Source organism: Schistocerca americana, chromosome 3 (genome assembly GCF_021461395.2).
Source record: "Schistocerca americana isolate TAMUIC-IGC-003095 chromosome 3, iqSchAmer2.1, whole genome shotgun sequence".
In the NCBI taxonomy this organism is placed as follows: domain Eukaryota; kingdom Metazoa; phylum Arthropoda; class Insecta; order Orthoptera; family Acrididae; genus Schistocerca; species Schistocerca americana.
In genome coordinates this window covers 783,075,559-783,089,604 of record NC_060121.1, presented here as the reverse complement: position 1 = coordinate 783,089,604, position 14,046 = coordinate 783,075,559, and the positions used below count along the sequence as shown (strand labels likewise).

General features: G+C 43.0%; 1 protein-coding gene and 1 non-coding gene across 2 annotated transcripts in view; both read left to right on the top strand.

Annotated features, from left to right (window-relative positions):
* Window positions 1–14,046, top strand: part of LOC124605385 (RING finger protein 145-like) — a 176,558-nt gene that overhangs the window by 10,547 nt on the left and 151,965 nt on the right. The window lies entirely within an intron of this gene.
* Window positions 8,311–8,384, top strand: Trnat-ugu. Its single transcript has one exon. It is a non-coding gene; the product is annotated as a tRNA-Thr (tRNA).

Here is a 14,046-nt window from a genome sequence, read left to right as displayed (position 1 = left end):
TGATATTTATGTGGGCACCTGGTTACATCAGTCTGACAGGAAATGAGGCCACTGATGCTGCTGCCAAGGCTGCAGTCCTCGTACCTCAGCCTGCTAGTTCTTAATTCCTTCCGATGATCTCTTTGTTGCAATCTGTCAGCAGGTGGTTTCACTTTGGCATCACCACAGGTCTTTCCTTCATGGGAACAGGCTCCGGGATTTTAAGCCTTTCCCAGCGGCTTGGACAGCCTCCTCTCAGCCTTCTCGTCATGAGGAAATCATATTAGCTAGGTTGTGTATCGGGCACTGTATTTTTAGCCATCACCATTTTTTAAATGGTGCTCCCCCACAACTTTGTGCTCATTGCCATCTGTGATGGTTCACCATTTCAGACAGAATGGCCTTTCCGTAAGCACTTGCGTTCTCGTTTGTATTTGCTGTCTGAGTTATCGGCGAATGGTGCACGGACTGTCAACCACATTTTACTTTTTACCCATTGTAGAAACATGACGAAGGTTATTTAATTAGTTCAGGACCTTGGTTTATTTATGACATATCTTATAGACATTTCTCCACATTCCTGTTTTTAGCTGCCTTCTCTTCTGTCGATTGGGATTAATGTGTAATCACTTTTAACTCCTCTCTTTGTCCTCGTGTTGTACAGTTCTGACATGGGTGCGTATGACCCTAGAAGTTTTTGTGCCCCAAAAACAAAACAAAACAAACATTTAGTGCAGAATGTTAGAGCCTTCCTTGAAAAATTTTGGAGTGGACATCTTCTGAGCTTTTCTCTTTATCCAATAATGTGGCCTCTCCCATCCAGTTGCACAGAATCCAAAACTTTCTTCCTGGAGGTCTGCAGTGATATTCATCTGTCACTGCTTCTTCCTGCATTCTGCCTGATTTTCGGATATGAGGTTGCAATATATCTTCAGATATCCTTGATGCTCCCCTGCGGATCCGGGGGTTAGAATAGGCCTGAGTTATTCCTGCCTGTTGTGAGAGGCAACTAAAAGGAGTTTCACACATTGTGGCCTTTATGTGATGGTCCCCTGTAGGGTTTGACCTCCATTCTTCAAAATTTTCCCAAAGAGCGAGCCAGTTGGGGAAGGGCGCCTTACATGGTGCATTGTGTATTGAGATCCTTAGCCCAATTTCTCGCTGTCGCATTGCAGTCCATTCTCCATCTCTTGGGCAAGGACACCTTTCTGGGTCCGTTTTCCACCATGCACTATGCAGTGTCGCTTTCTGCACCGACAGTGACCATGGACTTCTTTGCACCTGATATCCAGCATGGTAGCCAGTCCATTGTGGTGGGGCCGCCATGTAACCTGTTGGTTGTAGCCTCCTGACCACACATGGATAGCTCAGCTGATGCCTGCACCGTTAACTCACCATGTATGCCAAGGGGTAGGTGCCCATCCCCCTGGGGCATCGGGACTCCCGGCAATGGCCATCCTGCAAGGTGGCCTTTGCTGCGGCTGGGTGGTGCCCGTGGGGAGGGCCCCTGGTCGTAGTGGGTGGCATCAGGGCAGATGACGCGCAATGAAGTGTAGTCCATCATCTCTTGCTGGTGGTGAAACACCAGCAATCTCTAAGCATTCACAAGCTCAATTCAATGCACAGAAGTACTACCCCTAATCATCCCCCTCCCTCACGACACCATGGGAGGAAGGTCAGGCTAAGGATGGCAGCAGATCTTATTCGCCCCGGTACCTTGTATCTTCGAGAGCTGATGGGGAATCTTTCATGACGATGAAGCCTCAGTTTTTTGTTGAGCATTTAGAGGACAAGTTTGGGGAGGTGGAGGGTTTGTCTAAAATGAGATCTGGGTCAGTCTTGATCAAAACAGCATCCACAGCCCATCACGGGCATTACTCGCTTGGGACAAGCTGGGGGACGTTTCTGTAACCATTACGCCCCATAAGAACTGGGATATGGTCCATGGTATTATATTTCACAGGGACCTTCTTTTGCAGTCTAATGATGAGCTGCGTGCCATTTAGAGCGACAAGGTGCACATTTTGTCCGGTGTGTCCACCAGGGTCCGAAGGATAATCAGGTTGCCACCAGTTTCTTCATCTTGGCGTCTGAGGGTGGTACATTGCCCGACAAGGTCAAGGTGATTGTATACGGCTGTGATGTAAAGCCCTATATACCTCCCCCAATGTGGTGCTTTAAGTGCTGGAAGTTCGGCCATATATCTTCCTGTTGTACTTCCAGCATCACATGTCGGGATTGCGGACATCCATCACATCCCAATACTCCATGTGCCCCGTCTCCCATCTGTGTCAACCGTGGAGAGCACCATTTGCCTTGCTCGCCAGACTGCAGGATTCTCCAGAAAGAAAGGAAAATCATGGAGTACAAGACCCTGGACTGACTGACCTACACTGAGGCTAAAAGAAAATTTGAATGCCTGCATCCTGTGCATCATCGTCTTATGCTGCCACTACAGCAGTTCTGGCATCATCAGCTCCGCCAATCCCAGTCACCTCTCAGAGCCAGAATACCACACTTGCCCCCTTGATGGTGGGGGGGCATTTCCCTCACTGTTGCTCCTGCACTCCTTCCTCAGGAGCAACACCCCCTCCCCCCCCCCCCCCCCCTCCCCAACCATCAGAGATGCCCATCCCCACTTCTAAGCCAGAGAAGCATAAGTCTTCTTCAGCTTCTCTCGCTAGGAAGGGGTCCCTTGGGTCACTCCCTTTCTCCCTTCCCAGGGTTCTGCTAGTGGGAAAAATGACACCCGCCAGCGGCTGAATAGCCCGAAAGCAGATGGTCGTAGGGCTTCACGCTCATCCTCAGTCCCGGAGACCAAGCCAGTGAAGTCCTCCCAGCTAGGGAAACCCAAGGAGCACTGAGAGACATCCAAAAAGCAAACTCCTAAGACCAAGGAAATTGCAGTGGCACCCACACCACCGCTACCTACAAGCTCTGTGCCTGAGGATGGGGTGGAGATTTTAGCGTCTGCTGAGGACCTAGATCTCGCCAGACCCTCAGACACAATGGTTATAGACTGCTCAGGCAATAAATCAGTGGCAGCAGGTGACTCTGGTTTTTTCCACCGCCTGGCTGAGCTACGGCAACTGTTAAGCTTTACACCTGCTATCTGTATTTCCCTCCAGGAAACCTGGTTTCTGGCAATGTGGACCCTGGCCCCTCCGCAGCTGTAAGGCATGTTACAGGAACCGTAGCGACTATAATTGAGTGTCAGGTGGAGTTTGCGTTTATGTCCTAAACTCAGTCTGTAATGAACCTGTGCCCCTTCAAACCCCTCTTGAACCTGTGGCTGTCAGAATAAGGATGACACAGGAAATAACTGCAATGTATATCTTCCTCCAGATCGTGCAATACCCCTGAATGTATTAGCTGCTCTGATTGATAAACTCCCTACACCTTTCCTACTTTTGGGAGAAATTTAACACCCATAACCCCTTGTGGGGTGACACTGTGCTTACTGGCCGAGGCAGAGATGTCGAAACTTTACTGTCTCAGTTTGACCTCTGCATTACAGATCAGACATGTGCAACTGCTCACCAGTTACGTAGCACACGTCCGTAGTTCTCCTGAGCATCACTTCTGTGTGAACTAGAGTCCTTGCCTGTACCACCTCTCCTCGAGGTCCATTCACCTACACCTCTAAGGTGTACGTCTCGACCACAGCTTCGTCTGGACCTCTCACATGGCGCTAAGGACTCCATTCACCCTGCGGCTCTCCACTGTCACTTACTCTCGACATGTTCGGGGGCTCTAAAGTGTTTTACACCGACAGCTCGATGGCTGACGGTCGCGTTGGCTTTGCCTATGTTCACGGTGGCCATATTGAACAGCATTCCTTACCCGATGGCTGCAGTTTATTCACTGCAGAGCTGGTGGCCATTTCTCGTGCACTTCAGTATCTCTGTTCATGCCCTGGGGAGTCTTTTCTTTTATGTGCTGACTCCTTGAGCAGCCTGAAAACTATCGACCAGTGCTACCCTCATCATCCATTGGTAGTATCCATCCAGGAGTCCATCTATGCCCTGGAACGGTCCAGTGGTTCAGTGGTGTTCGTCTGCACCCCTGGTCACGTCGGAATCCCAGGAAATGAACTTGCTGACAGGCTTGCCAAACAGGCTACACAGTAACCAGTTCTGGAGATGGACATCGCCACTACTGACCTGCATTCATTATTACGCCGCAAGGTTTTTCAGCTTTGGGAGACGGAATGGCAAAATCTCAGTATGCACAACAAATTGCTAGCCATTAAGGGGTCCATGAATGTGTGGAAGTCCTCGATGAGGGCCTCTCGCAGGGACGCCATGGTTCTCTGCCAGCTCCGCATTGGCCATGCCTGGGTGACCCACAGCTACCTCCTGCACCGTAAAGACCCACCTCAGTGTCGGTGCTGTGCCCGGTTGACAGTGACCCATATTCTTCTGCTCTCTCCTTCTTTGGCTGTCCTGCGACTTCATCTTTGGTTGCCGGACTCGTTATCATTGATTTTAGCAGACAGCACCTCATCGGCTGATTTGGTTTTGTGTTTCATCTGTGAGGGTGGGTTTTATCATTCAATCTGAGTTTTAGCGCATGCCCTTTGTCCCTCTATGTCCTTCACCATAGTGCTTTTAGGGTGGAGGTTTTAATGTGTTGCAGAGTGGCTGGCTTTTCCTTTTTATTTCTATGGTTGGCCAGCCACTGTAATCTGCTTCCTTGTTTTACTCTCTTCTAACTGTTTCTTGCATCTCTCAGTTGTTTTCTTGTCCTCTTTTGTTCCTTTTAGTGTTCATTGCCTTTCCCGTTCTTTGTGTTTTGTGTTATAAGTCTTGGATGTTTTATTCTCACAGTTTTGGCATTGTTTTATTAGGAACAAGGGACTGATGACTTTGTAGTTTGGTCCCTTCCCCCTCTTTTAAACCAGCCAACCATATCCTTGATGATGCTTTGGATGCCTGAGATACATTGTTGTAGAGTACATATGTGTTTACAATAGCCATGTTAACAATTATAATGAAAAGTAGCCAATACCATCTTTTTTCCCAGGAACTGCCATTGTATGTTTCTCCAGAAGCCAGTCGTGGTGGTCTATGCTGTAGCCCCTATATTTGTTATACTGACTCACAAAATAAGGCTATTTGATGAGCTGCTTTTCATTTTGTCCTTTTTGTTATCTAGAAACTGAAACCAGAAGCTTGATTAGATCAAAATTTGTTGCCAGTTAGACACAGGTGTTGTCATTCCACTTCACCATGGTGATTTGGCTGGTTGTGTTGACATGGGAATTATAACTTCTTCAATCTTTCTATGTTAAGATTTTATCTGATTTGAAAGGGCAACGAGCAGTCCTGTTTTGTCTTACTACTCCTGTGGCATGGAACTCTGTTTTAGTTCTACAAACAGATAATATGAACCAAAAAAGTTATCAAAATTCGTATTACATCTGTTTGGGTCAGCGACACATTATAGCATTTTTTTCACGACTTGATTTCCCAAAGGTTAAGAATCTTCAGAGACATCTTCCCACAATACAGACCAAATTTATATCAACAGCCACCACTTCCACACAAAGCCCAAAATTTATGCTGAGACCTAATGGGTTTCCCTTTTAGAAATTGAGAGATTTTCACCAAAAATTCCCCACTTCTAGAAGTTTTCATTCATAATGACAATCAAATTTCTGACCTTGAACCCTTAACCACTTTTGTTATCATTCACTTAATTATTATATACAAAATGATACATTACTTTTAGTTAAAGTTATTTTTTATGTGGTATGCCACTTTTTACATGGGCACCATGAGATCATCATCTTCAGACCAATAATTAATCTCTCTGGCTGCACAATGTGTGGTATCCAGATAAAATTAAGAAATCAGTAAAAACTTTCAGTTCGTCAACTAAGGTAGAATACTGTGGCTTGTTTTTCTTTCATAATGCTATTTCACAACTCAGAAGTAATCAATTCCTCAGAAATGGCCTGTGGCATATAACCTTGTAGAGCTTTGACAATATTTTCATGGATAGTTTGTGCCAGGCTACCTACATTGCCAAAACTGTAATTATGGTATGTCCTAGACCGCATTGCTGTTGGTTCACTCTTCTTCTTTTTAGAGAAATGAATCTGCAGTTGGCACTGAACTTTAGTTTCCATGGTGGCACTAGATGAATATGATGTAGAATAGATGGGAATGTTGTTGTCCTCCAGCACATTGATTTCTACTGTCCCTGGAATATCTTGCACTATAGGACATCCTGTTTCATCATCATCAAAACTACCCTCATTTGTTAGTTCATTGATATCAAGTGGTAATGCAACCACATCTGCCTCTATCTTCTCAGAAAACAAGTATTCCACAGCCTCTTCAGCTGATTTGAATGTTTTTTGCCAGAACATTTTAGAATTCCTGAAAGAAAAGGAAACTGGTCATGGGTATTATAACAGCCCAGCATGCTAGTTGTAGGACATCATTTTCAACTCAAAGTTATTAGTACAAGATTACAGGTTTTCATCTGGTATTGTATACAAATAGCATTAATAGACTTTCAACATTAAACTGCTATGTAAGCTAATTTACTTACCCTTCTTGTAAGACTGTTTTTCAAGAACTGGTATTTTGTAGAGATCATTTCAGACCCATGAATTTGCTGGTATAATAAGAGCATTGTCTAAATAGATTTTATAAGGCTTTATGTAACTGATTTTATACCGCAAAGTAGTTGTTAAAAACTCTCGTGAAATATGAGTTATGTATAATACCCAGAGTGTAATTTAATGACATAGTTGGAAATTTTAAAAGTTTGTGATGAGACACTCAGGTGATTGATGAAACCTTTGTGATCTGGATTATGGGTGAGGACACCCTATCCATGTTTCTCCAGAACCTCAACACCTTCTCCCCCATTCACTTCACCTGGTCCTACTCAATTCAAAAAGCCATCTTCCTCAATATTGACTTCCACCTCAAAGATGGCTACATCAGTACCTCTGTCCATATCGAACCCACCCACCACCAGCAGTACCTCTACTTTGACAACTGCCACGTACTCCATACCAAGAAGTTCCTTCTATACGGCCTAACCACCATGGCCATCGTATCTGCAGTGATGAGCAGTCCCACTCAAAATATACTGAATGTCTCACTGAGGTCTTCACAGATCGTAATTACCCTCCCAGCCTTGTACAAAAACAGATCTCCCATGCCTTATCTTTCTTGTCACTGTCCACCTCCCAAAGTTCTGCCATCCAGCCACAGAGGAGCATTCGACTGGTGACTCAGTACCACCCAGGGCTGGAGCAACTGAATTGCATTCTCTGCTAGGATTTTGACTACCTCTCATTGTGTCTTGAAATGAGAAATGTTCTATCCGCTATCCTTCCTACCACTCCAACAATGGCATTCCATTGCCCACCGGACCAACACAATGTCCTCATCCATCCCTGCACAACCCCTGCTCCCAAACCCTTGACTCATGGCTCATATCCCTTTAATAGACCTGTCTCATACATCCTCCCACCACCACCACTACCACCTACACTAGTCCGGTCACAAACATTACCTATCCCATCAAAAGCAGGGCTACCTGTGAAACAAGTCATTTGATCTTCAAGGGTGCAACCACTGTGCTGCATTGTATGGCTGGCTTCCAACAAACTGTGGCCAAGAAACAACTGGACCACCTTGTGCTGAGTATGCTGCCCAACACAACATTCTTCATTTCAGTGACCACTTCACAGCCTGTGCCATCTGAATTCTTCCCACCAACAGCAGCTTTTCTAAATTACACAGGTGTGATCTCTCCCTGCAATATATCCTACATTCCCGTAACTCTCCTGGCCTCAGTCTTCATCCATCATTGTCCTCACCAGTCTACCCTGTTCCCTGTTCCCATTCCAGCACTAAATAGCCCTCTAATAAATGATGACTAACTGAAAACCCTCAGCTGCCGACAGGTGTTATTGGTATACCTCGATGTGGACAGCTGAAAATGTGTGCCCCGACCGGGACTCGAACCCGGGATCTCTTGCTTACATGGCAGACGCTCTATCCATCTGAGCCACCGAGGACACAGATGAATAGCACGGTCATCAACAGTATTCTGTTCTTTCGAGAACAGTTACTGTCTTCATATATATAGTTAAAGGCTACCCAGCCATTGACTTTCATCTGTGCGAATGCGCACAGGTTGCCCAAACTCTTACAGGAATCGCCAAAGCCTGCGCGAGTAATGAATGAATGGGCAAGTGTCTATAAGGTACATTACATATGTAGAATTGTGGACAGTTGGGAATGTGAGTCTCACGGGAAGCGTGCAAGGGATAAGTCCCTCCAGTCGCACTATTCATCTGTGTCCTCGGTGGCTCAGATGGATAGAGCATCTGCCATGTAAGCAGGAGATCCTGGGTTCGAGTCCCGGTCGGGGCACACATTTTCAGCTGTCCACATTGAGGTATAGCAACACCACCTGTCAGCAGCTGAGGGTTTTCAGTTAGTCATCATTTATTCCAGGGAAAAGCTGCATGGTCATCAATAGCATTCTGTTCTTTTGAGAACAGTTACTGTCTTCTTTCTTTTTCCACTTCCCCCCCCCCCCCCCTCCCCCCTCACCCTCTCCACCACCCACCATCCAACCTCCCTACCCTCTCTCCACCTCGTCCCAGCACGCCCCCCACTAACAACAGTTTACTGGCCCCTGATCCTTACCCTGCTATCCCTCCCCCTCCCCACCCCAGCTTTCTCCTTACCCCCACCTGGTTGCCTCTCCCATCATGCATTGCTGCTCATAGTCTGGCTTCAGCTGCAGGTATCCTTTTCGAGACTGTTTCATCAATTGAAACTTCTGTTTCATCAATTGTTTGAATGTTTTCGCTCAGTCTTTGGGTAGGGGTGTTTCCACTGACATGCTGTTCAACCTTTTCGGTTATACGTGAGTCATGGCTAGCGTTGCCAGATTTTATACAGACAAATAACATTTCTTGTTTCAAGAAAAGGTAAATAAATGGTTTATTTCTAGCAAATGAAGTATTTTCAAAATGTGTGTATTTATTTATTTAAATACAAATTTTTCATACCTCTGACAAAAAATATCAATTTTAAGTTGGTTCGAAAAGTTTATAACTGATGCTACATAGTAAATTTATGTTAAATAATGAACTTCCTGTATTTAAATTTATTGAAGCTCTCTCCTTCCTCAGCTCTTTACACTTCACCAACAATCCGCTTTCGATAAACACTGAGGTGATTTGAAAAGATAGTATATAGGATACCATTTTTAATTGTTTGGGCACTTAATCACTGATTTTGCAATCATATACTACCACTTGTTGGAAGTATTTTTTCATCATTGTTTATTAATTTTCCTTGGATTTCTTAAATTAATATAGCTTTGGAATATGAATCATCCTTGCAGATTTTGTGTGTCAATTGAGTTTACCTTGAGGATAATTTTTTATCCAGTTATATTTTTCCTTTCATTCATGTTTACATTTATATGCAATTTTCTTTTCATCAGACTTACTGGGTAAATCAGAATCACTTGCCTTATTATTTGCTGTCTTTTAAGTTGCATTAAAGAACATACATACATTTATAAATTCCAAACTTTTTATGAGGGTTATTCAGTAAGTAATGCCCCACTTTTTTTTTCTCAGAACATATTTATTGTTAAGAGTCAGAATTTGGTGACAATATACATCAATATGTCTCTTCCATGTCCTGTTTTTCTATGTAGTTTCCATCACATTGTATGGCCGTATGCCAACATTGTGGAAGAACATGTATTCTGTGCTGGTAAAAGCTCTTGTCCTTTAGGTGTAGCCATGTTTTCATTGCATGATTGACACTCCCACAATCTTCAAAGTGTGTTCCCCGTAGAGAATCTTTAAGCACCCCAAAGAGATGCAAGTCCAAGGGTGCCAGGTCTGGACTGTAGGGTGAATGAGGCACCGATGTCCAACCCAATTTGGTGATGTGTTCCCGGATTCTCAGACTTTTGTGTGGGGACACATTATCATGTTGGAGCAAGATCTCTGCTGGACTCTTGTCCGATCGAACATGTCGTAAATTTTTCTCGAGTTTATTCAGAGTCTTCACATATGACTCTAATTGATGGTTGACCCTCTTGGCATCACATCCATAAGAATCATGCCATCACAGTCCCAGATGGCTGTCACCATGACTTTTCTGGCAGAAGAGGTTGTCTTGAATTTCTTCTTTTGTAGTTAATGAGGATGATGCCACTCCATGGACTTGTTTCCGGCACAAAGTGGTGCAAGCGGCTTTCATCCCCCGTAACGATCTGTGATAGAAAAGCCTCTCCGTCGGTCACAAAACACTCCAACAAATCAGATGAAATGGCCTTTCTTTTAATCTTGTGGTCTGCTGTGAGCATTCGTGGAACCCATTGTGAGCACCTCTTTGAATATCCGAGAGCCTCGATCATTGCGGATGCACTTCCAATGCTGACCAACAACTGTAGAGCCAATTGCCAAGCTGTGATGTGCCGGTCGGCACAAATAATGGTATACTCAGAATTCAGCATGTCTGGAACAGTGGCTGTGACAGGACATCCTGAGTGTGGCTGATTGTGGAGCTCTGTTTCTGCATTTCCTGAGGCTGTAACTTTCTTACCCATCACCCAAATGTAATCTTATCAACTGCAGCATCACCATACACTGCACACAAACATTTATTAATGTCCATCATGGTTTCTTTTTCTGCGCACAAGAATTCAATAATGGCACACTCCTTGTAATGTGAGTTCTATGTAGAAGCCATTTTGATGTTGTACTACAGCTCTACCATCTGCCAGAATGGATTGGAACTTCACTGGTCCCACAGAAAAAACATCAATTGTGAAGCACCAACAAGGATGTTTCTGTGTATATTAATGGATTTAAAAAAAAAAATGGGCATTACTTATTGAACGACACACATACAACAATTGAAACATAAAAATCTGGGTGGTGCAACATAGGGTTACATGTGTTGAGCTGTCACTGCATATTAGTGTTGTCATTTAGATGTGTTTACATTTTGTGCCCTGTAACTGAGAAGGAAGTGGTTAACCATCTCAGTATAAGCCTAGATGAGTGTGCGGAAACCACTTAAAAAGCACACTCAGGTTGACCGGCAGAACTGACTCAAAACAAAGGGGGAATGAAACTGAGACAGTCCTCAGCATACCAAGTTTGGCACACAGCATGCAGACACAATATGCAGCTACCACGACACCCTCTTAAAATAACATATCAAAATTATTCAGCTGAATTGTGTTACAACATAATGTATCCTTTTTCTAATAAGCTGTGAGTGAACTTGTTCAATACATGTCAGTTAACTGGGTTAGGGGTACCTTAGAAATTGGTGTCATTAGGTTTTTAAGCAGTTTTGATTTATTTCATACAGCACAAAATGTTTGTATAGATATTGAGTTTTTTATGAAAGTGCAAAATATTATTTAACCTTAGAATCACTGATATTTGGATATACCTAGAACTGTGGCTGGGTTGATGGGTTATTGCTATTAATAACGAATCTGTTCTTTGAACTGCTGGAAATTTTATTATGCAATCAGCAAAAATAAAATAGCTCTTCACAAATTATCATTTATTATTTTAAAAAACTTACGCATATTTGCTAGGTGCCTTTATTAGCTACCATCACATAATGAGCACAAATAATCATCTTTTGATGCACATTTATTGCAGACAGTTTTCTTGCACATATGACACTTTACAAATGATTTGTTTCCTTAACAGTTAGACTTTACATGGCAACATGTTTGCTTCTTGTATGTCTCAGGAATGTCTTCAGGTGTGAGGGAGGTACTAGTCTTCCTGGTTGTTGCATACTTCTCAGCAGGCTCCTCCCCTAGCCGTGGTATGAAGACTCTGTGTTCCTTGTTTAGAGCATTGTACAATACCCAGGCATTTATCACAGCCAAATCCAGCAAGTTGTAAAATGTGTGACCAGGCCAACATCTCAATGGTACTTTGACAGAGTATTTGAGAGCCATTTGGTTGAGCATGTATACTTCATATTTAGAGCCTTTATAAAATGTAACTGTAACTGGCTTCTTTTTCAAACCATCTTCAAGTTGAATGTAAGGATATATAGTGCTGAGAATCAGGACATTCTTGTTGCCTTTTCCCTGGTAAACTGTCATTGTGGTATCGTTCTTCTTCAACAATACTATGCTGCTTAACACTTCTTTCGCCTTCTTCATACAGACTGGACATTCCCTGTGAGATTGAGGTATAGTACCCAGTAGACTTATAGCATTTGCTTTCAAGGTTTCAGACGGAGCCAGGGAGGTGGAAAAATTGTCGCATGTCACATTTCTTCCTTTACTGAGGTAAGGTTACATAAATCTTTCACAACAAAATCACCAATACGCTCACCATTCAGCCTTGTGTCACCCTCTCCTAGATAAGGAAAAGCATTTGCAATATATTTGGTGTCTTTAGCTACTGCCATCCAATACTTTTGCCCATATTTGTCCAGTTTTGAGGTCATGAACTGTGTGAATCTGCAACGGCACTTTGAAGGAAAAAGCTGTTCATCAATTGTTATATATGGACCCTGTATGTTGCTACATTGTGCATTCATAATGAACTCGTACCAGACTTCTGATAGCAAAGTAAACTTGTCTTCTTTCAGTTTTTCTGATCTTGTGGATCTAATGTCAAATCTGACGTAACACATTATCTCTCTGAATCTGTCACAAGCCATTGCTGACGTCACAAAATTATTTGCCCACTTCAATGACCACAAGATCTTTGCTTGTATAGCACCATGGACCTACAGTAAAGCTGTAAAAGCTTCCAGTTCTTAAACATAGTTCAATCATCTGAACCCAATTTTCGACGTGCTTCGGTCTCGGTGCATTGTACAAAGTGTCTCAAAACTTTTTCCACTGTAATAAGATGCCAAGCATTGTAGGAGGTCTCATTCACGTTTTGTTTTGCATGGGGAGTTGGTCATGCATGGTCTTTGAAAACACTCTGCTGTCCATATCTGCCAGTCGAACAGTCACCTGTAACTTCCACTTTCCAGGTTGTTCCGTCTGGTGCTACAATATCTCTACCTGGAAGAAAGACTTTTTTACAGCTGTTCTTGTAATAGTAGTAATTAGTATTACAACATGTATTTATGTTCAATATATTGTGGAATATTAGAACAAAAACACACCTTCACAAATGTGATGTAAGACTTGTAAAAACTCAAGAAAGGAACAACGTATAAACATCAGTGTTGCAATTGGAATTCATGTTAATGCAGCACATCATGAACAATAATTACTATAAAAACAAACACATAAATATACATACCTTTCTCTTTGGTATTTAGTAGAACATCCTTGGGAGTAACATCATCATCTCATGCCAGAACTACAGGTGATGGTAATTCTTCCTCAGATGAAGACTCCAGTGGCTCATACTCCAAGACTTGATCCAAAATCTCATTTAGCGCATTTAAAATGTTCTCTTCTGTTCATAGATGTTTGGCTATAATGAATTTGTATGTTGCAAGCACTATTTACACGGTTAGAATGCACAGCTAAAACCATATTTCATGAAACAAAGCACTGGCTGCGTAATACTTACATACGTGGTCAGACATGTTTCAACTTGCAATCCCTCTCCTCCCCTGCTGGAAAACTGCAAAGCCATCAGACCATCAGGCAGTGAGTTAAAAGGGCGCTTTGCGATTCTTGACCAAACACATCCTAACAATGAGCAGAAACTACACGAAAAATGTGATTGTAACAGCGGCTGTAGCAGAGGGCTCAAAACTGACCCATCCACAGTTCTAAGTGAATCTTCATATTTCTCTCTTAAGGTTTGCAAAATTGAGCGTAATTGCTAGTTACTTTATTTCATAAAAAGTCATAGAAGTTCAGCACTTTAGGCAGCAATGCATAAAGTGGCAAACGAAAGAATTAAGAAGTCGTGGTTCTAGTGTTAACCACATTTCATTTGCAATAGAAGTCTTAACAAAGTTAACCAAATCACAGATGCCATGTGGTGATACTACAGATTTTTTATTTTAACGGTATACTTCTGCTAAGTGTTTAAAACAATAT